Raw genomic sequence first — 27,970 nt, forward strand, 5'->3', positions numbered from 1 at the left:
TCTTGTTGCCGTCAATGTCGAAGGAGTTAAATTTGTTGTCGAGTATTTGAGTCTAGCTTGGAGAAGCTCAGTCTTGTCGTCATTGAGGATGAGGTAAATGTAATTAAGTCGTTGAGAGTCTGTGTCGCGGTTGCCTGTGATGTGTATGAGAATTTGTGTGTCGTTGACGTAGTTAGTATAAGAGATACCCATACGGTCTAGTTTGTCAAATAAAGGCTATGTAAATATGTTGTAGAGTGTAGGGGAGACACAAGAGCCTTGTGGGACCCCACATGTGACAGTCGATGGAGATGCGGAAGCCGTTGGTGCGAACACGCTAGTTGTTCTGATGTTGAGAAATGATTGGTTCCAAGTAATCGCGTCATTGGAAAAGCGGGCTGCTAGGGAAAGATGCTTACAGAGGGTTTTATGCTCAACGAGGTCAAAAGCAGCTGATAGATCTAGTAAGAGAAGGAGGGCAAGGTTGCCTGTGTCTTTGATATTCTCAATTTGGGTTACTAGGTCTATCAGGGCTGTTTCGGTGTCGTACCTGGGCCGGAATCCTGATTGGCGTAGCCCTAGCAGGTTGTTGCTTTCCAGATGGTGCTGGATCTGCAGATAGGCTGCTCTGTCGGTGATCTTCAGATGCAAGGGTACCGTAGTGATTGGTCTATAGTTAGATGGATTGGATGGATGGATTCCTGAGGAGTGGCATAACCCAGGCGTCCTTCAGGTTAACGGGGACAGTGTTGGACTTTAAAGAGGCGTTGATTAGTGAGGTGATGAAGGGAGCGATCTCCTTCGCGGTTTCTTTTATGATAGTTGTGGGGCAGATGTTGCCCATGCATCTGGAGGGTTTTAGGCTTAGTATTATTTCTTTTACTTCTTTAACGCTGAGTGAGGAGAATTTGAATACGTCAAATTGGTCAGGTGGAGGTGTGGGGATTGTTGGTGAAGGAAGGTTGTTAGTTAGGCTTGACTTTTTTGTCTCCATGTTTCTTTGTAGGAGCTCAGTTTTGTCTGACAAGGCTTTTTGTATGTTCTGACACCAAGTGATGTCCTTAGCGCAGGTAGTGGGAGGAGTCGTTGGTGACTCTAGCTCTTGGAGTATGTTAAACAGTTCCTTGGTATTGGATTTGGCATTCTTAATACAGTCATTATAGGATTCCTATTTAGCTAAGATGATGGCAGATTTGTATGTAGCTGAAGCTGATAGGAAATGTTCTTTGTTGAGAGATGATGGGAGGTTTTTCCAGCTGGTTTCTGCTGCTCTTTTGTTTTTGTGCAGTGTTCTCAATTGTGGGGTAAACCAGGTATTTAAGTGGGCATGGGGTTTGGCTTTGCACAGTTTTTGCAGTGCTATTGTATTGATAGCATTTAGAAGGGTAGTATTATTTGTATTTGTATTTGTATTTATTAGGTTTATATAGCGCTTTACGCCAAAGCGCTGCACATTTTAACAACAGGGTACATTTAACGATAACAAATTAACAGTAACTGTAGAAGCAAATAACAATTTTGAATTTTGAATCAGACCAACAAAACAGTACATAGAGCGATTAGAGAGACGGGGAGGGGAGAGTAGTGGAGTAGAACTGGGAGGAAGAGGGAGGGATGGGTGGCGGGAGGAGAAGGGGAACGGGAGGGACGAAGGGGGTGAGGAAGGAGTGGAATGGGGTGTGGAGGGAGGTGATTAAGGGGAAGAGGGAGAGGGTGGGAGAGGGGAGTGATAAGGGGGAGGGGAATCATGGCGGAGAATGGAGAAGGAGAGATTTAAGGGAGGTGCGGAATGAGGAAAAGGTAGGAATAGAGCAGATTGAGAGAGGTAAGGAGTTCCAGCGGAGGGGAGCTAGGAGTTGGAAGGAGCGGAAATGAGAGGAGGCACAAGGGGAAGGAGGAACAGTGAGAAGGAAGTGGTCAGCGGAGCGAAGGGAGCTAGAGGGAGTGTAGAAAGAGAGAAGGGAAGAGAGATAAGGGGGAGCGATATCATGGAGAGATTTGAAGACTAAGCAGAGGAAATGAAATTTAAGTTCAGAGTGAAAGGGAAGCCATCCAAGGGAGGAAAGGGAAGCAGAGATGGAGTCACGGGAGGTAAGGAGACAGAGGGTATGGATGGCAGACTGGTAGATAGATTTGAGGGGGGCGAGATGTGAAGTAGGTAGACCAAAGAGTAAGGAGGAGCAGTAGAAGAGCCGCGAGAAGATAAGGGAGGACATTAAAAGTTTAGTGGCATGGAAAGTAAGAGAGGGCGAACTTTGCGAATATTGTAGAGGTGGTAGCGACAGGCGCGAGAGGTGAGAGAGATATGGTGGGAAAAAGTGAGAGAGGAGTCAAAGTGAATGCCTAAGTTGTGAGTGTGGGGGGAGAAAGTAAGATTAGAGGGGGGAAAATGAATAAAAGGAGGAGTGTGGGGGGGAGGGAGTTGGAGGGGAAGAAAACTACTTCATTTTTGTCGGAATTAAGGGAAAGGAAGCGAGAAGACATCCAGTTTTTAATGGCAGTAAGACAGGAAGAGAGTTTAAGGTGGAGGTCAGGAAAGAAGGAAGAGAAGGAAAGAAAGAGCTGCGTGTCGTCGGCATAGAAATGGTGAGAGATGCCAAATGAGGAGATAACAGGGGCAAGAAGAGAGGTGTAGAGCGAGAATAGGAAAGGACCAAGCACCGAGCCTTGGGGAACTCCGTATTCCAGAGGCAGGGAAGGAGAGGAGCGGCCTCCACAGGAAACAGTGAAAGAGCAGGAGAAGAGGTAAGAGGATAGCCAGTTGAGTACGCAGCCTTTGAATCCGAAGGAAGAGAGAGTGTTGAGAAGAAGGGGGTGATCGACAGTGTCGAAGGCAGCAGAGAGATCAAGGAGAATAAGGACAGAGGATTGCTTAGAGTGTCGAGCGGAGAGGAGGGAGTTAAGGATGTAAGTGAGGGCTGTTTCAGGAGAGTGTTTAGGGCGGAAGCCAGATTGAGAAGGGGGAAGGAGGGAGAGATTAGTCACAAAGGATGAGAGCTGAGAGTAGGCAAGGCGCTCAAGAAGTTTAGAGAGGAATGGGACGAGTGAGATAGGAATGAAGTTAGAGGTGATCAGGGGATCTGCAGAAGGTTTCTTTAGAATCGGAATGATTGTGGCATGCTTGAAAGCAGAGGGGAAGGTGGCAGTGGAAAGACAGGTGCTGAAGAAGGAAGTTAGGTAGGGGATAAGAAGAGGGTAGATCTTAGGGAAAAGAAGGGAGGGGAAAGGGTCAGTTGGAGCAGACGACGGGTGAGCTTTGGAGAGGAGGATGGATACCTCAGAAGGGGAGATAGGGGAGAAGTCAGTCATGCAGGTTGTGGGGGAGAAGGGAGGAGAGGGATGGGGGGAGTAAGAGGAGGAATTGATCTTTTGCCGAAGAGCAAGGATCTTGGAGGAGAAGAAGTTTGCAAAGTCAGAGGGAGAAAGGGTGGAGGAGGTTGAGGGATCAGGGGTAGGGGGAAAGAGAAGACGAGAGAGAGTTTGGAAGATACGGCAGGGGTGGGAGGCTTGGGATTGAAGAAGGTTAGAGTAGTAGGAGCGTTTTGCCGAGGAAAGGCAAGAGTCATAAAGGGGAGTGGTAAGAGAAGTAGGAGGTTTGGTTATATATATTATAGAGATTAACCAAGTGAGTGGGGTCCTCATTAAGCTTGAGGGCAGTGTCTGCTTATAGGAGCAGTTGCAGAAGTGGGAGTAACTTGTGGGCTGTTATGTTTCGTGTATAAACTGCTCACTCATGAAATTGTCATATGTGAAGATGTGCTATATGAGACACACAGTCTAGATGATACCAGAACAATGATTAAAGACCCAGTATGTATATGAATTCGTGACTGTCCTTGCTGTCATTATATGAGACGTGCAGGGGAGGGGAGTGTCCACCAATTAAGGACACTTTATTTTTCGTGATTCCTCTTTTGTGCTCCCACAGCACCCTGTGTCTGCTCCCCCAGAACCCTCCTTTGTGCTCTCACAGCACCTGACCCCCTTCTGTGCTCCCCCAGCACCTAGTCCCTCTTTTGTGCTCTACCAGCACGCTGGTCGTCATATGTGCTCTCTGTGCACCTCAGCCTTTTCTTTCTGCTACCCCAGCACCTGAGCCTCTTTTGTGCCCTCCTAGCACCCTGACCCTGTTTTGTGCTCCCCCAGCAGCCCCTCTTTTGTGCTCGCCAGCACCCTGGGGATCTTATGTTCTCCCCAGCACTCTGACCCTCTTGTGTGCTCTCCAGCACCCTGGCGCTCTTTTGTGGTCCCCCAGCAGCCCCTCGTTTGTGCTCTCCCAGCACCCTGGGCCTCTTTTCAACTCTCTCACGACCCTGGGCCTCGTTTGTGCTCCCCAGCACCCTGGGCCTCTTTTGTACTCTCCAAGCACCCTGACCCTCTTGTGTGCTCGCCAGCACCCTGGGCCTCTTTTGTGCTCTCCCAGCACCCTGGCCTCCTTTGTGCTCTCCTAGCACCCTGACACTCATTTGTGCTCTCCTAGCACCCTGACACTCTTGTGTGCTCCCTCGGCACCTGAGGGATGTCATTTGGGATCTGCCAGGAGTAGCAGCTGCTACCCCTTGCTCTCCCTCTGCTAGCCCTAGACCTGTCCGTGCGACCCCTGGGCCACTGGAGAAAGAGGCAGTGCCACGAGCAGATATCTGTGCTGCACCTGAAAACGGCAGCTGTAAATGCAGCTAAATGTGCCAGAGCTTCATTTACTGTATTTGATTTGATGTGAATATTTATATAGCGCATATCTCAGGGAACCTGCATCTGGGCGCAGCTGTTATGAGAAACACCAGCAACATCTACTCAGCTGAACAAGGCCGTGTTTACACTTTTTTTAAAACGACTTTAAGAGTCTATTCGACGGAGTTCCACAGGACGATCATTCCACCGCCGAGGTCCTCTGGAAGAGAACATCTGTCACCCCAAGAAACGGATCTAGAACGAGGAACCACCAGCAGATGCTGGTCAGGTGAACGTAAAGAACGCGTTGGCTGCTAGATTAGAATCTTTGATGAGAGATATACCGGTGCAAGCCTGTGTGTGTGTTAGGGAGAATTCTCCAAAATGGCTAATTTCCCTTACCTAATGAGTCCCTCAGCAGCTTTGCTGGATTTCTAGAGTTTATTTTTTTCACCTGGTAAGAGTGTGAGCCTTTTTCCCACTCTTAAATGTGTTTTGCTGTGTGTGTTTTTACCATTTGTGTGATTGTGGGCTCTGGAGCCTCACCTACTCCATGGGCATCATTTTTGTGTGTGTTGCACAGCACCTTCAGTGCAGTAACACAGGGTTGTCTTTCAGAATTCCCACTGACTCCATTTTTCTGGGACTGGCTACTGTCTCCCAGAAACATGTAAAGTTGCCATTAACTTTATGTAGTCACTTTCAACCGCAGACCCAGTACACCCCATCTTACATGGAGTATTGGCAAGGGTTAAGTCTTATCCCTTTTTGTTTGTTTCTCTTGGAGCACTGTTTCACTCCCTTTTCATCAAGACTTGGCTGGTGGCAGTGGTAACTATCCTATTTTTCATACCGCAGTTCTCTTAAATAACCCTGGTATTGTTTTAGGCTATTTTATTTGCCTCGAACATAAATCCGCTTGACCAAATATATTTTATTTTGGTTCCGGCTGGGTTTATACAACATTTCTTTTTGTAAAAGTCTTTCTCATGTTTTACACACAGAAGCCCTCCTTAAGGTGCCTGAAAGTCTGGGCAGGCAGGATGTGAGGGAGGGGTTTTAGGACCCCTGCCATGGGTTCCCTTGGTAACCCAGTCACACTCCTGTTTGATTGGCTGGGTGACTGTCCTTGCCAGGACAGCCACCCTGCTGTGTGATTGACAGCCAGTCTGTGGGAATGGGGAAAAACTGCATAAAAAGCAGGTCTCTTGGCCTGGAAAGGCAGAGTCGTCACTGGAACGAAAGAACTGATGAGCAGCTGACAGAGGACCTCCTCTACAACGACTGAACCGCCCGGTGAAGCCCTGCTGCACGTCCGGATCCTCAAACTCCACCGACAGAGGGGATACTCCAGGAATCTTCTTCCCTTGAGCTGGTGGGACCAACCAGTTCGGCCAAACTTCAAGCCAGAACCCCTCCTCTGGTCTAATTCACTGTACAGAGCTACAGTGGGCCGGATAGCCATGAAGGTCGGGCCCTGCTTGGGTTTTCAGGAACGCACCTTTTATTTGTTGCTTTGCTCTACTGCTGGTTTCTTCCCTGGGTATTGCAGGACCCCCCGGTCTTCCTACTTTGTGTCAGTCCAACAGTCGCTTCAGGAACCGTGACCCAGCAGGAACTAGCAGGAACGTCCGCCTCAGCCACAGCTCCCTCTCCGTTTTAAGGTACTGTGCAAATCCGTTTTTTTGTTTCGTTCAGCCGTGGTGAAAGTGTGTGAAATCTTTCTCCAATTCGAAGGCTTGTCCTTCTCTTCTCTTTGAACTAACTTTTCTGCTGACCAACTTTGTCCGGAACTCGTGGCACGAACTTTACCGCAAACTACCCTGAACCGTGCAAAAGACTTTTGTCCTAGTGACTTTGGCCCTAAATCTTTTTTACCTGATTCTATCACTGTAGTGTCTCTTGCTCAATTGCTCTGAGTACTTACCTATTGGTGTGGTTGTTAGGGAGAATTCTCATTCTATGGCTAATTTCCCTTACCTAGTGAGTCCCTCAGCAGTTTTGCTGGATTTCTGGAGTTTATTTTTTCCACCTGGTAAGAGTGTGAGCTTTTTTCCCCACTCTTACCTGTGTTTTGCCATGTGTATTTCAACTGTTTTTGTGATTGTGGACTCTGGAGTACACCACTTCAGTAGCCCCACTCTTGGTGTGTTACACAGCACCTTCAGTGCAGTGACACAGGGTTATCTCTTAGACTTCCCACCCACTCCATTTTCTGGGGCTGACTACTGTCCCCCAGAAAAGGGTAAAGTTGCCATTAACTTTACATAGTCACTTTTACCACGGATCTAGTACACCCCATCTTATATGGAGTATTGGAAAGGGTTAATTCTTAGCCCTTTTTATCTGTGCCTCTTGGAGCATTGTTTCACTCCCTTAACATTAAGACTTGGCTGGTGGCAGTGGTATCTACCCTAATTTTCCTACCGCAATTATATTAATAACGTGGTAACGTTTTAGGCTATTTTTAGTAGCCTCGAACTTTAAACCCGCTTGCCCAAATACTTTTTATTTCAGCTCCGGTTGGGTTTAATTGCCATTTCTTTTTGTTAATATCATTCTTGGGTCTTTCTTTTCGCGGCAAACCAGGTTTGCCTCCTTTGTTCGTCGACCTTTGGATGGTGTTAGGGAGAATTCTCCTTCTAGGGCTAATTTCCCTCACCTAGTGAGTCCCCCAGCAGCTTTGCTGGATTTCTGGAGGTTGTTTTTCCACCTGGTAAGAGTGTACATCCTTTTTTCACTCTTACATGTGTTTTGGCCTATGTGTTTTTACTCATTGTGTGATCTTGGGCACTGGTGCACACCACGCCAGGTGCCCATGTTCTTGTATGGGTTACACAGCAGCTTTAGTGTAGTAACCCAGGGTTGTCTTTAAGACTTCCCTCTGACTCCATTTCGCTGGGGCTGACTACTGTCCCCCAGGGAAAGGTAAAGTTGCCATTTACTTTACATAGTCACTTTTTACCACAGACCCAGTACACGCCATCTTACATGGAGTACTGGAAAGGGCTAATCTGTACCCCTTTTTTGTCTGTATCTCCCTGAGCATTGTTTTGCTCTTTTAACATTGAGACTTGGCTGGTGGCAGTGGTATCTACCCTAACTTTTCTACCGCGTTTATATTAGATAAACGTGGTAATACTTTTGGCTATTTTAGCAGCCTTAAGCATAAACCCGCCTGACCAAATCGTCTTTCTTTTGGCTCTGGTTGGGTTTATTCGCCATTTCTTTTTGTTAAAGTCCTTCTTGTGTTTTACTTTGCGCGGCAAACTAGGTTCCCCTTCTTTCTTCACTGTCTTTTGGCGGGCTTCTGCAGAGAAGCCCTCCTCTTGGCACCTGGGTGTCTAGGTAGACTGAATGTGGGGAAGGGGTGTAGTCACCCCCTGCACAGGGTATCCTAGGAAACCCAAGTCGCTCTTTGCCATGATTGGCTGAGGTGGTTGTCCGGGCTGGACAAACCCCCTGCTGCGTGATTGACAGCCAGGCTGTGTGAATGGGGGTTTTGCGCATAAAAGGCAGGTCTCTTGGGCTAGAAGTCAGATTCGCCTCTGGAACTACAAGGAACCGAAGAGAAGCGGAGAGAACGACGGCTGCTGCAACTACCCCGTCCCGGTGAAACCCTGCTGCAGTCCTGAGCTATCTACCCTTCAACGACTAAGAAGAGATCCAGTCCAGAGTCTTCTTCCCTTGAGCCTGGTGGGGATAACCAGCTCATCTTCTTCAGCCAGAGGTCGCCTTCGTGGTCGAAATCGCTGCACACGGCTGTAGTGGTCCGGATAGCCACCTGAAGAGCCTCTCCTGTTTATAAGGAGCGCACCTTTTATTTGTTGTCGCTGCTGCCGGCTTCATCCCTGTGTGGTGCAGACCCCCTTCAGACGTCCTCTTTCACAACGAAGCTCCAGGAATCGTGGGTCTGCGGGAAACCAACAGGAACAACTGCCAGGGCACCAGCTGCACCATTGGAATAAGGTGCTGTGTTCTGCTTGAGGAAACTGGGTGAATCCCTTTTCTTCATCTTCAAGGCTTGCCCCTGTCTTCCCTCCTTCTTATAACTTTTGCTTCCGAATATTGACAATATCAAAGTACTCTTGGCTTGAACTGTCTAACGGTGTGATCTTCGGCAACATGTCTCCGGTGTCACTTAAACCTGGCTCCGGCCCTTTGACTTTTGAACTCCTGCCTCTGAGTGTTTCTCGATTCTGTCTGCCTAACCTAAATATTGCCTGTGATTTTTGCCTCCACTCCCTCTGGGTATCTCAGGTGCTAGGTGTGTTTTTGCCCCGGTAGCATTTCATGTCACGGATACGCATTTATTTAGTAGACCGAACTGTCAAAAATTGATCGCAACCGTATCCGCGCTATCGTGTTTTGTTCATAACACCGGTTCATTCAAACACAGGGTACTTACCTTGAGACATACTGTACAAAGTGAATTGGTTAGTTGTAGTATATTTAACGTGTGGTTTTGTTTAAAGTTTAATAGAAGTGTTGTGTTTATAACTGATGGTCTAAAAATAAATGTACTTATATTTTTCTACCTGAAACCTTGAGTCAGTGTTTGCTTGAGTCACGGTAATTGTGGTCCCTTTGTGTAATCTCTGCTACTGCTCATATACTCTTGAAATAAGCCTGGCTGCTCCGCTACTGCTACCACTCTAACAGTGTAGTACAGGCTTGTACCAAAGGTAAAACTTGTATTGCCACCTGTCTTCAGGGCTGACTTACCTCAAGGCGAGAACGCTCATCTTTATTTGTTAACCCTTGCTTTTCCCTCCCTCGATATTCTCTCATAACATCTCGCAATTGATCCTGATACCAAGGATTATTCCTATTGATGAGCTTATAAGATTTGAAAGGTGCCATAGTGTCACCGTTGTTTGGGAGTCCAGCTATAATACTATCATATGTTGTCGCACAATCGGACTCGGAATCAAGTGAGGCCTGTCCATCCAGCAGCATCACACCTGAAATACGTTCCAGATCTTGTCTTGAACGACACAGAGTATGATTGTTGCTCCATGCTTGTAAAGGGGCGGCAGAAGTGACTGAAAGGGAAAAGCAGATCACAAGCTCGAGAGAGCAAGTAATTGGCGTGGTTGCTTGATGCTGAAAAATCAGTCCCCTGAAAAGTACTGGATGAAGGCAGTGACCTCCAGAATGAGTTGCACTCTAGATCTCGTAAGCTGGAGAAATAACATGGATGAAGGGAAAACCATGAAGCCGCCGTCACTAACAGGTTGGCAGTCCATTAGTGAAGAATTCCTGAGTGGCTGGGTTCAGGGGCGGGGCTGGCTGTGCAGCTCATACCCAGTACTGTAGCAACAGGAAGGGTATGGGGCCAGGTCTAGCCCGCTGGGAGCCTGCAGTACTCAGTGACAGCACGGCATGAATGCAAATCTCATCAGTGTTTCTCGTTCTCTGCTTTGCACATCCAGCGAGCCACTGGCCTTTGATGAGAGGGGAGCGCCCCAGTGGCTTCTGCCACCAATCCTGCCTGGGCACTGTGTGGCCTGACCCAGATATGCATCACAGGCACACTGTAGATAGACGCTTGGTGAGGTCATTAATATATATGAAGTTGCCATCCGCCATCGAAGTAAACCATCTGTTGCTTCCTCAAGCAAAAAACTATATATTTGGAAGTATAGCTCAGGGGCAACACACTTGCATTGGGAAAAAGAGGATGCAGTGCGACATGGGTTCAGTTCCTGTTCCAGTGCTTAGAAGCTGGAGGTGGCTGGCGTTAAGCAAAGGACCAAAGAAAATAATAAAATAAGCCTTTTCTAGGGGGGATGTCATGGAGCTGCTGCTGTTTACATTTTAAAATAAAAAAAAAGCCTGCCATGACTGTGACCTGCAACACATCCTTCCTGTCTCTTCCCTTCTATCTCCCATCTAACAAAAAGAATTGTAGATTACTTATCAAATGAGCAAAACAGAAAAGTGATGGCGAGAATGTTTGAAATCATTCATAACCACTGGCACAGCTCTGGGCAACACTCCAGACCATTGTTCTTCTGGTTGGAATTGTGCTGGTTAGTTACTGTTTCCAGTCTGTGGCCAGACACTTGGCAGACACTGGATGTCTGCGCGTTGGGGTTTAGGCCTCTTCGAGATGGTCTGTCTGTATACAGTTTGTCCCAAGTGATGTACAGTAGTCCAGGTTCTTGTGTTGGACGTCTGCTTGCATTCACAGTAATGTGGTAATATGGGCCTATACACATTGATAATATCGATGCATATGGCGATTCATTCTTGTATGAAATGTTTATCATATTACAGTGATATCGTAACCATATTTTTCTTAGTGTACTGGGCACAATGCTATAAGATGCCACATCCTGTTTTGTCAAGGGGTGAAAGGTCATGCACCATCACTTCCTGTGATGTCACCTGTAGGTGGGGTCAAATGACATCCCTTCCTGTGATGTCATCAAAGGTTAAGGTTCATCTGATGTCACTTCACTACCCCTGGAATTTTGGTGAAATGACATCCCTGCAGCACCCTGTCTTTTGCGCTCTCACAGCACACTGCCCTTCTTTTGTGCAAGCACCCTGAACCTCTTTTGTGGTACCCCAGCACCAGACCCCATTTTGTACTCCCCCGGCAGCCTGTCCCTCTTTTGTGCTTCCCATGCACCATGACCCTCTTTTGTGCCAGTACCCTGACCCTCTTGTGTGCTCTCCCAGCACCCGGACCGTGCTCCCCCAGCACCCTGACCCTCTTTGTGCTCCCCCAGCACCCTGACCCTCCTTTGTGCTCGTCCCAGCACCCTGACTGTGCTCCCCCAGCACCCTGACCCTCTTGTGTGCTCTCCCAGCACCCTGTGCTCCCCCAGCACCTTGACCCTCCTTTGTGCTCGTCCCCAGCAGCCTGTCACTTGTGTGTGCTTCCCCTCAACCTCATGACCATCTTCCCTCTTTTAAGCTCCCCTAACTCCGGACACTGTGTTGTGCACCAGCCACTCTCTGCCCCACCACCCACCCTCTCTCAGCTACATCACCCCCGCTGCCCATTCACCACCTCCCTGCTCCGCTGCTCGCAGCCACCTCCAGACCCCCTCTTTGCCTCTCCACCCTACACCCACCCACACCCTTTCAGCACCTAATCTACCCACCCACCCTACTCCCAAGTTTCTGGCCACATCCACACCCCCACTTCTCCCTGCTCTCACCCTACCTCACTCTCCCATACTCTCTGCCTACTCATTGTACCTTACCTATGTATGCCCACCCCCTGCCTCTCCACCACCAACCCTCCTTGCTTCACCCTTGCCCTCCTCCACACATGCCATGGACCCCCCCCCTGCCTCCTGTCTAATGTCCCCCGCTCCCCTGCCTCCTTAGGTCACCCCAGCTGCACCACTCCAGCTAACCCTTGAAATCACCAGGCTTACTTTAAATCGGTCCCCACAGGTTTGGAAGTTAGTGTTTACCGACACTTAACCTTAGTAATAGAAATGGTTAAATGCCTTGGATACACTGCAGTGAAGAGAAGTCCTTCCAAGTATAACGTCATGTGCCAGTCAACAGTACCTTGCAGGCATGTCTGGAATCTCACGGTAAGAAGTATTTACTGCATTACTCTGTGCCGACCCTGATCCCCTCCCTGGGCCTCCCCTCCACACCCACTCATTTCCCAGAAATGGGGCTGTGTCAGAGTGGAGCTGCTTTTACAGGAAGGCGAAAGTGAAAGCTTCTCGTGGCTGGCAGAGGAGGGGGCTGGGGCAGCAGAGCCTTGCCAACAAAAGAGAGGAGGCAGCAGCAGCCCCCAAAAGACCAGCGACACACGCAGGGCCATAACCACTGCATTTGTCCATTTGCCTTTTTTGCCAATTATTCCTTTGCGCATGCACCCCGCTGCGCTTTGCTACTTTCCACCATCAATCAATTGGCATGACACAGTATTTCAAATGGCAAACTTGGCCGCAGTTTTATTTTCATGACAACAGAATTATTGTACACATTTGTGAACTTCAGTCTGCAAGTGTGGCGCTTGCTCCGTGCCGGATTTCCCTTGCTCCCCCCTATACTTTTGTATAGTAGGCCCCCAACCCTTTTTACCTGAGCCTACCCTGCCCGTGCAGGTGTCCGTGGGTGGGGAGAGCGCCGTTTGTTTTGGGGGGAAGCTGAGCCTTATTCGTTACCACCAGACGCCTCCGCCGTTTAGGCCCCCAAGAGGCGTTGGTCCAGAAGAGCGAAGACCCATTCCGGTTTCCTTCTGGCTCGTCCGGAGTCTATCATTTGTGCTTGGTTGTCCAAACACCGCCAACACTGTCCCATATAGCCTGACCGTCCTGCGACAGCGACGTCCAGGTGTCACCCTCCTTCCCTGCCCTTTCGTGGGTGGGTGGGTGGAAAACGAAATCCTTCTGACACGGCGAGTCGGCAGGGTCCCACTGCAGGAGCGAGATGTCGCTGCAGACCGGCCCTGCTGCTTATAAGGCGCTCGCCCCGCCCACTTCCTTTGTTAGCCCTTCGCGGGCTTTTGGGTTGTTTTGGTGCCCTTGGCGCCGTTCCGCCCCCTGCCCTCCCTTTCCCAGGGGAAGGGTCACAGGTTGTAGGCGATGACCCCGCAGCGGTTACCATGCTGCCTCCTCCATTTTGCTTTTGGGTCTTTTCGTCGTCAGCGACATAACCACTGCATTTGTCCATTTGCCTTTTTTGCCAATTATTCCTTTGCGCATGCACCCCGCTGCGCTTTGCTACTTTCCACCATCAATCAATTGGCATGACACAGTATTTCAAATGGCAAACTTGGCCGCAGTTTTATTTTCATGACAACAGAATTATTGTACACATTTGTGAACTTCAGTCTGCAAGTGTGGCGCTTGCTCCGTGCCGGATTTCCCTTGCTCCCCCCTATACTTTTGTATAGTAGGCCCCCAACTCCCCCAACCCTTTTTACCTGAGCCTACCCTGCCCGTGCAGGTGTCCGTGGGTGGGGAGAGCGCCGTTTGTTTTGGGGGGAAGCTGAGCCTTATTCGTTACCACCAGACGCCTCCGCCGTTTAGGCCCCCAAGAGGCGTTGGTCCAGAAGAGCGAAGACCCATTCCGGTTTCCTTCTGGCTCGTCCGGAGTCTATCATTTGTGCTTGGTTGTCCAAACACCGCCACGCCACTAAGTGGGTTCTCGCCCACTGTGGCTCCCTTCCTTCCTGTCTCCTTCTCATCACTCCAGTAGTTTGGTGCAATGTTCCAGAAAAAGAGCTCCATTCCATTTGTGGACAGGTGCACCCCATCTTTTAGGAAGTACTCGGGCGTCTTCCCGTCGATCAAGCCATGCCTGATTTGATGGAAACCTCTGCCCCTGCAGAATTTTGCAATGGCCCCATTCAGCTCCCTCCTTGATTTCTCTACTGCTGAATGGTTCTCGGCCCCCCTCCCTTGTGCCCTTCCAATAACCTCCGGCCATGCCTGATTTGATGGAAGCCTCTGCCCCTGCAAAATTTTGCCATTGCCCGTTTAGCTTTCTTCTGGACCTCTACACAGCTGCGTGATTATCGGGGCCCCTCCATTCTGACCTTGGGATTATCTCTGACCAAATGATTTCTGTTTACCTAGTTGGCCTGACGATTCCTGTAGAGAGCCCCTCATTTCCCACCTCAGACCCCCTTTCCCAGGTTTGTCAGGTCGGTACCACCCAAGTGCATGACCCCTACCTCCGGTTTTTGCTGTTTTCCCTGGCAATCTGCGCACCTCCCCTGCATCTGTGCCTATTTCATTCCTGGCACCCCACCCAGACCGATCTCTTTTTCTTCTGGGTTGCTGCTGGTGAGGAGAAAAAGGATGGCATATCACTTTTACATTCATTCCGGCCTGCTATACCTCTTAAAACCCCCAGACCTCCTTTCCATTGGCAACCGATGAACCCATCTTTTAGAGAGTCTTCAGTGGAATTTAAGATGCTAAGGCCATGTCTGACGTACTTCCGCCCCTGCCACCCTTCCCTCTTGCTCCGCCTTACCAGGGCGTGCCTTTTCAGGGACACTTTTTCATCTATCCCCTTTCCCTCCTGTTCCTTAACCAGGGCGGGCCTGCTCCGGGACACTTCTGCCACCTTTCCATCTTGCTCCACCTTAACCAGGGGGTGCCTGCACCGGGCCACTTCTGCCCTTGCCACCTTACCAACTTGTCCCTCATAGCGCACCCGCTATAGGTTCCTTACCATTTTCCTTCGGCAACCACTCCCCAACCTACTCCTCTTTGCTCTGCCTGCCCTTGCAGGAGTTACCATGCTGGGAGGGCGCCGTTCCTGCCGGGCGAGATTGAGCAGTATTCGTTTTGCTAGATTTTCCAAACCACCTTTGCCATCATTGCTCATTCTCTCACTCCCATCCCTTTCTTTCCCTTAAAAGAAGGCTCCCTTTTTACAAACTCCTTGTCGTGTGGGCCTAGTTCCCCCGACCCCTACTCCTTACTGGATTGCTTGCCCTTGCAGGAATTTTGGGCTGGGGAAGTGCAGCTCCTGACCTGGAAGGCTCGGCCCTTCCCTCTTCCTGTTCCTTTAGCAGAATGAACAGCAGCGTTGGGCTTGCTGACCTGATAAACCACATTCAAACCACATTCCAACCCCGGAAACCTACCATGCCAACACTGCCCCCTGCTGCCTTGCTTACCACCTTACGCCATAGCTTGTTACTTTCCCAATGCACCCTGCTTACATCACCTTGTTGCTTGGGACGCCTGCCACATGTCCCCCCGACTTATCTCCAGACACCCCACTACCAGAGCTTGTCCTGATATGTTACCACCACTGTGTCCCGCGCCACTCTGTTTTTCCATGCCTGAACATTTAGCCACCTTGGCAGAATTTACTAGCCGTATGCAACTCGTCCCTGGCTGGAGAGGCCACAATTAAAGGCTTGATTCCCCCCCCCTCCTCCAAATAATTGAAACGCATTGACTATCTTCTTTGAATTCATGCATTTAAGCTGACCTTGGGTCTCGAGCCGTAGTTGTTAGGTTTGTCGGCCAGACACTTCACCACCGCACTATGGAACATGATAAAATTACAATTAAGCGAAGGTGAAAGTCCCTTTTTGATACTGCGAGATTCGGGGAAAACATTTGTATTGGTTCTTGGAGGTTAAAATGCACACCTTTAACTGTCGCTCAGACAGGTGCCCAGCCTGTCTTGTTGGGCAATGCCCCTCCCACTGCAAACTGCTACTGTGGGGAAAAAGGGGTGGGGGGTAAGGTTGGACTATTGTTGCTTAACACATATTCTTTACCTTGCACCTTTGCATGACGTTTCATCTTACCCACCCATTGGATTCTCATTATACAACATCCCAAAAGGAAATGATTGTCATCTGCAACGATGGGTCACCTTACCCTTTGGTGCCCGACATAATGGTGCCACGATAATTGTATGTCCCTGTCCGACCCCGCAAACCTACCGGGGCTAGTGTTGCCTATGGGCAGGAGACAGATTCCGTAGGTCCTAATTGCGGGTGCAGTACCTGGACCTGCGTTGTCTGTGCCGACTCTCCAACAACGCGGACGCATTGACCCTGGGCCATCCTACCCAGGCTCGCCTTATGCTGTCCTTGCCCTGCAATGGGGATGCGCCCTCCTATCCGCAACTTGTCTTAAGCAACGCCTGCTTGTATGAGCCCACCAATGTCAAGTTACCTATTGCTTTACCTAAGCCAGTCACCCCCATGCCTTTGAGGCAAGCTATGGACCTTCCCTACTTAGCGAGTGCCTCTCCACCTGCACCCGCCCGTAAATGCATTGTAGCTGCCCCGTGCAGCCTACCTTGCGGTGCCATCAAGTATTTGCTGTGGCTATCCCAGTAATGGCCTGCATTAACGGGATGCAACGTGCCGAGACACCCATAATCCTACTCAATCATGTTCCCATAGTACCTTACCCGCACGACATGGCCGTAAACCCTCTTAACCAGCGATCCACGCCTTTGCGGTGAAAATAAGGCCGAATGCACTGATACATGGCAGGCCTTACCTACCAAAACCCCTTCTGTTCGCGGGCCAGAGGCGCGCCTAGCCCCCGGCTTTTCCTCTTCCTCATAACTTAATAAGGCGAGCATATCTCGGGGGCCCCTGCACCCATCCTATCTCTAGCCAATCCTGACCCATTCACTACAATATATGCCTACAAACCTGTTTAGTCCATCCCCATACTACACCGGTGAAACCCTGAATATGACCATACCGCCAAAAGCGCACTTTATGGGGATCGCATGAGTCGAATGCCGGTCCTTTAATACTCACCCCGTATCTGATAAACCTATTCGTACTACCAACATGACCCCTAGCTCTCAACTCCGCTTTGAAAGCAGTTGGACCACCCGCCAATTCCCTTATATGCCCCTTCACCTCTAGAGGCCTCTCACCCGCCAAAAAGAACATCGGGTGTTTTCACCCATCTTGCTGCAAACAAAGGTTGAGAGCTATGATGACCCCTCGAGTGTCCGGCGCCTCCAGCTACCTCACATGCTGGCCATCCCACAAGCGCAACCCGCATTCAAATAGTGGTAAAACATTGCGGTAATAACTGGCCATACTTCCCCGACCTCAGATACTACTACCAATTCCTAACCCCGCACATATTCCCATATGGTGCTTAACCCGTGACCCTGCAGCTCGCCACCAGATTGTCGAATACCCTTAAGCAACCCCTTCCCTCGACAACGTAGGAATAATTCGGGATGTCAACCGTTCCCTCCTTGAACGGAACTACATGCCCCCGGATGAAGCCACGATCGGTTTATTCAAGCGCGGTCAGGCCGTAAACTCATTCATGCATCTGATCTATATCATGTAAAAAGATGAAAATGGACACTGGAAACGAAATGTTCTAATACTTTTGGCAGGAGCAAGATAAAAACGGCCTCCTTTTTATTCCTTTGTATTCCCACGCACCCTAAATGTAGAGAACCGGGAGGGAAGTAAGCAGCAAATCAGGGCCCACGGAGGATTTATAAGCTTCTAAAACAGATCTTTTTTTCTATGTAAGAAGGATTGTGGCCACAGCATCACTGGGAGTTTGACTGCACGTTATCCACAGCCATAGGTCTGGCTCCAGCACAAGGGGACAGTAGCGGAAATGCCACAGAGGGAGCTTAAACACAGCAAAAGGGGTTCTCCCTACTCTTAAAATCCCTTCAACGCACAGTGCAGCATACGCACAAATGCGGAAATTGAAACTACCAGTCCCACAATTCACTGCCCTGTCTGAGTCAAAACCAGGTGCACGTCCCAGGTGGAATTCAACATATATGTATTTGCACTGGGTCCGCTAGATAGGTTGGGAATCTAAACATAATGGCCACCAGGGAATGCTGGTCCAATAACCTCTATTATCCAAGAACGCACATGCTTTTCACATTTACTTTTCCCGAGTTAGCACTATTGCGCATGTGTTTTCCTAGACATGTCTAATCTGCCTGCTTTACCACACATATTTAGTGGTCGGCTGTTCCTGGGCCGCCTCCAACCCTAGTAAGCGAAACACATCCAGCTCGCCCCCTTTACATTACTCAGCCTTCCCGCCGCTTCCAAGTGGCCCAATCGAGCCAACATTCAAAACAGGCGGCATTATGAGAAGCACGACATTGACCCTGCTGTTCCCAACCTTTAAAAGCAAACACCCGATGCACAATTCCACTCCCGAAACATGATCCCCACACCGCGGCTTTAGTCCCTCCAAGGTCACAAACACGGTGCCTGTGAACTGCCTGTCAATTGCGACATTCCGAAGCCCTGCCCCCGCACCGTGGAACCACCCGATGCCCAAATTACCCTCCTGGAACCACCTCACTGCGCCATTCAATTGTTATCCGAGCCTCCTTCATTCTTTGGCCCCTCTGCTGGCCCGCCCCGAGGTCTCCCTCAGATGGCGAAGGCACCCTGACCAAACATTGCTTTTCTACCGCGTCCCGAGAGGGATAAAGCATACACACAACGAACCCCCCCTCACTACTGTGCAATCCTGCCTATCACAATGTACACGCGATAGTTCCAGTGCCACCAGCCCATCTGTCTGTTGGCACAACACCCGCTCCTGTAGCACATCGGCCGATACCAAGCACATACATGTAAACAATAATTACCTGAAAACCGCTTGCGGCAGTGCAATTGGCATATACCGCCAAAGCCCAACTCGTGCTGCACGGCGGCTGTACGTGAGCACCACAACACATTAATATAGCGGCGCAGCGATACAGAAATGTAAACCCCATTTCATACTTAGCCCCTGCAATCTTCCAGCAAACCTCGCACTGTGCCATTCCCTCGATGGAGGAATGATGCTGAGTGCCAAACCTTGGATGCATCCCAAACTAAACCCCTTTCTCCTAGCCATTACCTCCTGCCTCGCTTCATGCCCTGGACCGACGCTCCTTCCATGACTGAAACCGCAACGCCCCCAACTGGAACTCCGGAACCTCATGATACAGACGGGCATCTATGACTGGAACAACAGCCACAAAACCAAGGGCAGGAAGCAAGAAAACGACGTCCACGAAATCCTTCTGACACGGCGAGTCGGCAGGGTCCCACTGCAGGAGCGAGATGTCGCTGCAGACCGGCCCTGCTGCTTATAAGGCGCTCGCCCCGCCCACTTCCTTTGTTAGCCCTTCGCAGGCTTTTGGGTTGTTTTGGTGCCCTTGGCGCCGTTCCGCCCCCTGCCCTCCCTTTCCCAGGGGAAGGGTCACAGGTTGTAGGCGATGACCCCGCAGCGGTTACCATGCTGCCTCCTCCATTTTGCTTTTGGGTCTTTTCGTCGTCAGCGACAAAGCCTCGGGTCCATGTCAAGGAAAGTAGAATCCAGTGTTTGCAATACGTGTGTTCTTAGTCATGCGAAGGAAGCATTACTGTATCGTGAACAGGTGATGGGTGAAGGGGAAGGAGGGGAGAGGTGCAGGCTGAAGCAGGGGAGGGGTGCAGGGTGAAGCAGAGGAGGGCTGCAGGGTGAAACAGGGGAGGGGTGCAGGGTGAAGCAGGGGTGGGGTGCAGGGTGAAGCAGGGGAGGGCTGCAGGGTGAAGCAGGGGAGGGGTGCAGGGTGAAGCAGGGGAGGGCTGCAGGGGGAAGCAGGGGAGGGGTGCAGGGGGAAGCAGTGGAGGGGAGCAGGGTGAAGCAGGGGAGGGGTGCAGGGTGAAGCAGGGGAGGGCTGCAGGGGGAAGCAGGGGAGGGATGCAGGGGGAAGCAGTGGAGGGGAGCAGGGTGAAGCAGGGGAGGGGTGCAGGGTGAAGCAGGGGTGGGGAGCAGGGTGAAGCAGAGGAGGGGAGCAGGGTGAAGCAGTGGAGGGATGCAGGGTGAAGCAGGGGAGGGCTGCAGGGTGAAGCAGGGGAGGGGAGCAGGGTGAAGCAGGGGAGGGATGCAGGGTGAAGCAGGGGAGGGGAGCAGGGTGAAGCAGGGGAGGGGTGCAGGGTGAAGCAGGGGAGGGGTGCAGGGTGAAGCAGGGGAGGGGTGCAGGGTGAAGCAGGGGAGGGCTGCAGGGTGAAGCAGGGCAGGGCTGCAGGGTGAAGCAGGGGAGGGGAGCAGGGTGAAGCAGGGGAGGGGAGCAGGGTGAAGCAGTGGAGGGATGCAGGGTGAAGCAGGGGAGGGCTGCAGGGTGAAGCAGGGGAGGGGAGCAGGGTGAAGCATGGGAGGGGTGCAGGGTGAAGCAGGGGAGGGGAGCAGGATGAAGCAGGGGAGGGGTGCAGGGTGAAGCTGGGGTGGGGTGCAGGGTGAAGCAGGGGAGGGGAGCAGGGTGAAGCAGGGGAGGGGTGCAGGGTGAAGCAGGGGAGGGGAGCAGTGTGAAGCAGGGGAGGGGTGCAGGGTGAAGCAGGGGTGGGGTGCAGGGTGAAGCAGGGGAGGGCTGCAGGGTGAAACGGGTGGGGTGCAGGGTGAAGCAGAGGAGGGGAGCAGGGTGAAGCAGGGGAGGGGAGCAGGGTGAAGCAGTGGAGGGATGCAGGGTGAAGCAGGGGAGGGCTGCAGGGTGAAGCAGGGGAGGGGAGCAGGGTGAAGCATGGGAGGGGTGCAGGGTGAAGCAGGGGAGGGGTGCAGGGTGAAGCAGGGGAGGGGTGCAGAGTGAAGCAGGGGAGGGGAGCAGGGTGAAGAAGGGGAGGGGTGCAGGGTGAATCAAGGGAGGGGAGCAGGGTGAAGCAGGGGAGGGGAGCAGGGTGAAGCAGGGGAGGGGTGCAGGGTGAAGCAGGGGAGGGGAGCAGGATGGAGCAGGGGAGGGGTGCAGGGTGAAGCAAGGGAGGGGAGCAGGGTGAAGCAGGGGAGGGGTGCAGGGTGATGCAGGGGAGGGGAGCGGGGTGAAGCAGGGGAGGAGTGCAGGGTGAAGAAGGGGTGGGGTGCAGGGTGAAGCAGGGGAGGTGTGCATGGTGAAGCAGGGGAGGGGTGCAGGGTGAAGCAGTGGAGGGGTGCAGGGTGAAGCAGGGGAGAGGTGCAGGGTGAAGCAGTGGAGGGGTGCAGGGTGACGCAGGGGAGGGCTGCAGGGTGAAACCGGGGAGGGATGCAGGGTGAAGTAGGGGTGGGGTGCAGAGTGAAGCAGGGGAGGGCTGCAGGGTGAAACAGTGGAGGGGAGCAGGGTGAAGCAGCGGAGGGGTGCAGAGTGAAGCAGGGGAGGGGTGCAGGGTGAAGCAGGGGAGGGCTGCAGGGTGAAACAGTGAAGGGATGCAGGGTAAAACAGGGGAGGGGTGCAGGGTGAAAAGGGTGGGGTGCAGGGTGAAGCAGGGGAGGGGTGCAGGGTGAAGCAGGGGAGGGGTGCAGGGTGAAGCGTTACTGTATCGTGGACAGGGGAGGGGTGCAGGGTGAAGCAGGGGAGGGGTTCAGGGTGAAGCAGGGGATGGCTGCAGGGTGAAACGGGTGGGGTGCAGGGTGAAGCTGGGAATGGGAGCAGGGTGAAGCAGGGGATGGGTGCAGGGTGAATTAGGGGAGGGGTGAAGGGTGAAGCAGGGGAGGGGTGCAGGGTGAAGCAGAGGAGGGGAGCAGGGTGAAGCAGGGGAGGGGTGCAGGGTGAAGCAGTGGAGGGGTTCAGGGTGAAGCAGGGGAGGGGAGCAGGGTGAAGCAGGGGAGGGGTGCAGGGTGAAGCAGTGGAGGGGTGCAGGGTGAAGCAGGAAAGGGCTGCAGGGTGAAACAGTGGAGGGGAGCAGGGTGAAGCAGGGGAGGGGTGCAGGGTGAAGCAGGGGAGGGGTGCAGGGTGAAGCAGTGGAGGGGTGCAGGGTGACGCAGGGGAGGGCTGCAGGGTGAAACAGTGGAGGGATGCAGGGTAAAACAGGGGAGGGGTGCAGGGTGAAATGGGTGGGGTGCAGGGTGAAGCAGGGGAGGGGTGCAGGGTGAAGCAGGGGAGGGGTGCAGGGTGAAGCGTTACTGTATCGTGAACAGTGGTGGGGTGCAGGGTGATGCAGGGGAGGGGTGCAGGGTGAAGCAGGGGAGGGCTGCAGGGTGAAACAGGGGTGGGGTGCAGGGTGAAGCAGGGGAGGGGTGCAGGGTGAAGCGTTACTGTATCGTGAACAGGGGTGGGGTGCAGGGTGAAGCAGGGGAGGGGTGCAGGGTGAAGCAGGGCAGGGCTGCAGGGTGAAACGGGTGGGGTGCAGGGTGAAGCAGAGGAGGGGAGCAGGGTGAAGCATGGGAGGGGAGCAGGGTGAAGCAGTGGAGGGATGCAGGGTGAAGCAGGGGAGGGCTGCAGGGTGAAGCAGTGGAGGGGAGCAGGGTGAAGCAGGGGAGGGGTGCAGGGTGAAGCAGGGGAGGGGAGCAGGGTGAAGCAGGGGAGGAGTGCAGGGTGAAGCAGGGGAGGGGTGCAGGGTGAAGCAGGGGAGGGGAGCAGGGTGAAGCAGGGGAGGGGTGCAGGGTGAAGCAGGGAGGGGTGCAGGGTGAAGCTGGGGAGGGGTGCAGGGTGAAGCAGGGGAGGGCTGCAGGGTGAAGCAGGGGAGGGCTGCAGGGTGAAACGGGTGGGGTGCAGGGTGAAGCAAAGGAGGGGAGCAGGGTGAAGCAGGGGAGGGGAGCAGGGTGAAGCAGTGGAGGGATGCAGGGTGAAGCAGGGGAGGGCTGCAGGGTGAAGCAGGGGAGGGGAGTAGGGTGAAGCAGGGGAGGGGTGCAGGGTGAAGCAGGGGAGGGGAGCAGGGTGAAGCAGGGGAGGGGTGCAGGGTGAAGCAGGGGAGGGGTGCAGGGTGAAGCAGGGGAGGGGAGCAGGGTGAAGAAGGGGAGGGGTGCAGGGTGAAGCAAGGGAGGGGAGCAGGGTGAAGCAGGGGAGGGGAGCAGGGTGAAGCAGGGGAGGGGAGCAGGGTGAAGCAGGGGAGGGGTGCAGGGTGAAGCAGGGGAGGGGAGCAGGATGGAGCAGGGGAGGGGTGCAGGGTGAAGCAAGGGAGGGGAGCAGGGTGAAGCAGGGGAGGGGTGCAGGGTGAAGCAGGGGAGGGGAGCGGGGTGAAGCAGGGGAGGAGTGCAGGGTGAAGAAGGGGTAGGGTGCAGGGTGAAGCAGGGGAGGTGTGCATGGCGAAGCAGGGGAGGGGTGCAGGGTGAAGCAGTGGAGGGGTGCAGGGTGAAGCAGGGGAGGGCTGCAGGGGGAAACAGTGGAGGGGAGCAGGGTGAAGCAAGGGAGGGGTGCAGGGTGAAGCAGGGGAGGGGTGCAGGGTGAAGCAGTGGAGGGGTGCAGGGTGACGCAGGGGAGGGCTGCAGGGTGAAACAGGGGAGGGATGCAGGGTGAAGCAGGGGTGGGGTGCAGGGTGAAGCGGGGAGGGCTGCAGGGTGAAACAGTGGAGGGGAGCAGGGTGAAGCAGGGGAGGGGTGCAGGGTGAAGCAGGGGAGGGCTGCAGGGTGAAGCAGGGGAGGGCTGCAGGGTAAAACAGTGGAGGGATGCAGGGTAAAACAGGGGAGGGGTGCAGGGTGAAAAGGGTGGTGTGCAGGGTGAAGCAGGGGAGGAGAGGTGCAGGGTGAAGCAGGGGAGGGGTGCAGGGTGAAGCGTTACTGTATCGTGGACAGGGGAGGGGTGCAGGGTGAAGCAGGGGAGGGGTGCAGGGTGAAGCAGGGGAGGGCTGCAGGGTGAAACAGGGGTGGGGTGCAGGGTGAAGCTGGGAATGGGAGCAGGGTGAAGCAGGGGATGGGTGCAGGGTGAATTAGGGGAGGGGTGAAGGGTGAAGCAGGGGAGGGGTGCAGGGTGAAGCAGAGGAGGGGAGCAGGGTGAAGCAGGGGAGGGGTGCAGGGTGAAGCAGTGGAGGGGTTCAGGGTGAAGCAGGGGAGGGGAGCAGGGTGAAGCAGGGGAGGGGTGCAGGGTGAAGCAGTGGAGGGGTGCAGGGTGAAGCAGGGGAGGGCTGCAGGGTGAAACAGTGGAGGGGAGCAGGGTGAAGCAGGGGAGGGGTGCAGGGTGAAGCAGGGGAGGGGTGCAGGGTGAAGCAGTGGAGGGGTGCAGGGTGACGCAGGGGAGGGCTGCAGGGTGAAACAGTGGAGGGATGCAGGGTAAAACAGGGGAGGGGTGCAGGGTGAAATGGGTGGGGTGCAGGTTGAAGCAGGGGAGGGGTGCAGGGTGAAGCAGGGGAGGGGTGCAGGGTGAATCGTTACTGTATCGTGAACAGGGGTGGGGTGCAGGGTGAAGCAGGGGAGGGGTGCAGGGTGAAGCAGGGGAGGGCTGCAGGGTGAAAGAGGGGTGGGGTGCAGGGTGAAGCTGGGAATGGGAGCAGGGTGAAGCAGGGGATGGGTGCAGGGTGAATTAGGGGAGAGGTGCAGGGTGAAGCAGGGGAGGGGTACAGGGTGAAGCAGAGGAGGGGAGCAGGGTGAAGCAGGGGAGGGGTGCAGGGTGAAGCAGTGGAGAGGTTCATGGTGAAGCAGGGGAGGGCTGCAGGGTGAAACAGTGGAGGGATGCAGGGTAAAGCAGGGGAGGGGTGCAAGGTGAAACGGGTGGGGTGCAGGGTGAAGCAGGGGAGGGGAGCAGGGTGAAGCAGTGGAGGGATGCAGGGTGAAGCAGGGGAGGGCTGCAGGGTGAAGCAGGGGAGGGGAGCAGGGTGAAGCAGGGGAGGGGTGCAGGGTGAAGCAGGGGAGGGGAGCAGGGTGAAGCAGGGGAGGGGTGCAGGGTGAAGCTGGGGTGGGGTGCAGGGTGAAGCAGGGGAGGGAAGCAGGGTAAAGCAGGGGAGGGGAGAAGGGTAAAGCAGGGGAGGAGTGCAGGGTGAAGCAGGGGAGGCGTGCAGGGCGAAGCAGAGGAGGGGTGCAGGGTGAAGCGTTACTGTCTCGTGAACAGGGGAGGGGTGCAGGGTGAAGCAGGGGAGGGGAGCAGGGTTAAGCAGTGGAGGCATGCAGGGTGAAGCAGGGGAGGGCTGCAGGGTGAAGCAGGGGAGGGGAGCAGGGTGAAGCAGGGGAGGGGTGCAGGGTGAAGCAGGGGAGGGGAGCAGGGTGAAGCAGGGGAGGGGTGCAGGGTGAAGCTGGGGTGAGGTGCAGGGTGAAGCAGGGGAGGGAGGCAGGGTAAAGCAGGGGAGGGGAGCAGGGTAAAGCAGGGGAGGGGAGCAGGGTAAAGCAGGGGAGGGGTGCAGGGTGAAGCAGGGGAGGGGAGCAGGGTGAAGCAGTGGAGGGATGCAGGGTGAAGCAGGGGAGGGCTGCAGGGTGAAGCAGGGGAGGGGAGCAGGGTGAAGCAGGGGAGGGGTGCAGGGTGAAGCAGGGGAGGGAGCAGGGTGAAGCAGGGGAGGGGTGCAGGGTGAAGCTGGGGTGGGGTGCAGGGTGAAGCTGGGGTGGGGTGCAGGGTGAAGCAGGGGAGGGAAGCAAGCAGGGGAGGGGAGCAGGGTAAAGCAGGGGAGGGGAGCAGGGTAAAGCAGGGGAGGAGTGCAGGGTGAAGCAGGGGAGGGGCGCAGGGTGAAGCAGGGGAGGGCTGCAGGGTGAAGCAGGGGAGGGGTGCAGGGTGAAGCAGGGGAGGGCTGCAGGGTGAAACGGGTGGGATGCAGGGTGAAGCTGGGAAGGGGAGCAGGGTGAAGCAGGGAATGGGTGCAGGGTGAATTAGGGGAGGGGTGCAGAGTGAAGCAGGGGAGGGGTGCAGGGTGAAGCAGAGGAGGGGAGCAGGGTGAAGCAGGGGAGGGGTGCAGGGTGAAGCAGTGGAGGGGAGCAGGGTGAAGCAGGGGAGGGTTGCAGGGTAAAGCAGGGGAGGGGAGCAGGGTGAAGCAGGGGAGGTGTGCAGGGTGAAGCAGGGTGGGGTGCAGGGTGAAGCAGGGGACGGGAGCAGGGTGAAGCAGGGGAGGGGTGCAGGGTGAAGCAGGGGAGGGGTGCAGGCTGAAGCAGGGGAGGGGAGCAGGGTGAAGCAGGGGAGGGGAGCAGGGTAAAGCAGGGGAGGGGTGCAGGGTGAAGCAGGGGAGGGGTGCAGGGTGAATCGTTACTGTATCGTGAACAGGGGAGGGGTGCAGGGTGAAGCAGGGGAGGGGCGCAGGGTGAAGCAGGGGAGGGCTGCAGGGTGAAACAGGGGTGGGGTGCAGGGTGAAGCGTTACTGTATAATGAACAGGGGAGGGGTGCAGGGTGAAGCAGGGGAGGGGCGCAGGGTGAAGCGGGTGCAGGGTGAAGCTGGGAAGGGGAGCAGGGTGAAGCAGGGGAGGGGTGCAGGATGAAGTAGGGGAGGGTAGCAGGGTGAAGCAGGGGATGGGTTCAGGGTGAATTAGGGGAGGGGTGCGGAGTGAAGCAGGGGAGGGGTGCAGGGTGAAGCAGAGGAGGGGAGCAGGGTGAAGCAGGGGAGGGGTGCGGGGTGAAGCAGTGGAGGGGTGCTGGGTGAAGCAGGGGAGGGCTGCAGGGTCAAACAGTGGAGGGATGCAGGGTAAAGCAGGGGAGGGGTGCAGGGTGAAACGGGTGGGGTGCAGGGTGAAGCAGGGGAGGGGAGCAGGGTGAAGCAGTGGAGGGATGCAGGGTGAAGCAGGGGAGGGCTGCAGGGTGAAGCAGGGGATGGGAGCAGGGTGAAGCAGGGGAGGGGTGCACGGTGAAGCAGGGGAGGGGTGCAGGGTGAAGCAGGGGTGGGGTGCAGGTTGAAGCAGGAGAGGGAAGCAGGGTAAAGCAGGGGAGGGGAGCAGGGTAAAGCAGGGGAGGGGTATAGGGTGAAGCAGGGGAGGGGTGCAGGGTGAAGCAGGGGAGGGGTGCAGGGTGAAGCGTTACTGTATCGTGAACAGGGGAGGGGCGCAGGGTGAAGCAGGGGAGGGTCGCAGGGTGAAGCAGGGGAGGGCTGCAGGGTGAAACAGGGGTGGGGTGCAGGGTGAAGCAGGGGAGGGGTGAAGAGTGAAGCAGGGGAGAGGTGCAGGGTGAAGCAGAGGAGGGGAGCAGGGTGAAGCAGGGGAGGGGTGCAGGGTGAAGCAGGGGAGGGGTGCAGGGTGAAGCAGGGGAGGGCTGCCGGGTGAAACAGTGGAGGGATGCAGGGTAATGCAGGGGAGGGGTGCAGGGTGAAACGGGTGGGGTGCAGGGTGAAGCAGGGGAGGAGAGTGGGGTGAAGCAGTGGAGGGATGCAGGGTGAAGCAGGGGAGGGCTGCAGGGTGAAGCAGGGGAGGGAAGCAGGGTGAAGCAGGGGAGGGGTGCAGGGTGAAGCAGGGGAGGGGTGTAGGGTGAAGCAGGGGAGGGGTGCAGGATGAAGCAGGGGAGGGGAGCAGGGTAAAGCAGGGGAGGGGAGCAGGGGTGGGGTGCAGGGTGAAGCGGGGAGGGCTGCAGGGTGAAACAGTGGAGGGGAGCAGGGTGAAGCAGGGGAGGGGTGCAGGGTGAAGCAGGGGAGGGCTGCAGGGTGAAGCAGGGGAGGGCTGCAGGGTGAAACAGTGGAGGGATGCAGGGTAAAACAGGGGAGGGGTGCAGGGTGAAAAGGGTGGTGTGCAGGGTGAAGCAGGGGAGGGGTGCAGGGTGAAGCAGGGGAGGGGTGCAGGGTGAAGCGTTACTGTATCGTGGACAGGGGAGGGGTGCAGGGTGAAGCAGGGGAGGGGTGCAGGGTGAAGCAGGGGAGGGCTGCAGGGTGAAACAGGGGTGGGGTGCAGGGTGAAGCTGGGAATGGGAGCAGGGTGAAGCAGGGGATGGGTGCAGGGTGAATTAGGGGAGGGGTGAAGGGTGAAGCAGGGGAGGGGTGCAGGGTGAAGCAGAGGAGGGGAGCAGGGTGAAGCAGGGGAGGGGTGCAGGGTGAAGCAGTGGAGGGGTTCAGGGTGAAGCAGGGGAGGGGAGCAGGGTGAAGCAGGGGAGGGGTGCAGGGTGAAGCAGTGGAGGGGTGCAGGGTGAAGCAGGGGAGGGATGCAGGGTGAAACAGTGGAGGGGAGCAGGGTGAAGCAGGGGAGGGGTGCAGGGTGAAGCAGGGGAGGGGTGCAGGGTGAAGCAGTGGAGGGGTGCAGGGTGACGCAGGGGAGGGCTGCAGGGTGAAACAGTGGAGGGATGCAGGGTGAAA

The sequence above is a fragment of the Ambystoma mexicanum genome, chromosome 6p, assembly GCF_040938575.1.
Source record: "Ambystoma mexicanum isolate Mex_15411 chromosome 6p, UKY_AmexF1_1, whole genome shotgun sequence".
In the NCBI taxonomy this organism is placed as follows: Eukaryota; Metazoa; Chordata; class Amphibia; order Caudata; family Ambystomatidae; genus Ambystoma; species Ambystoma mexicanum.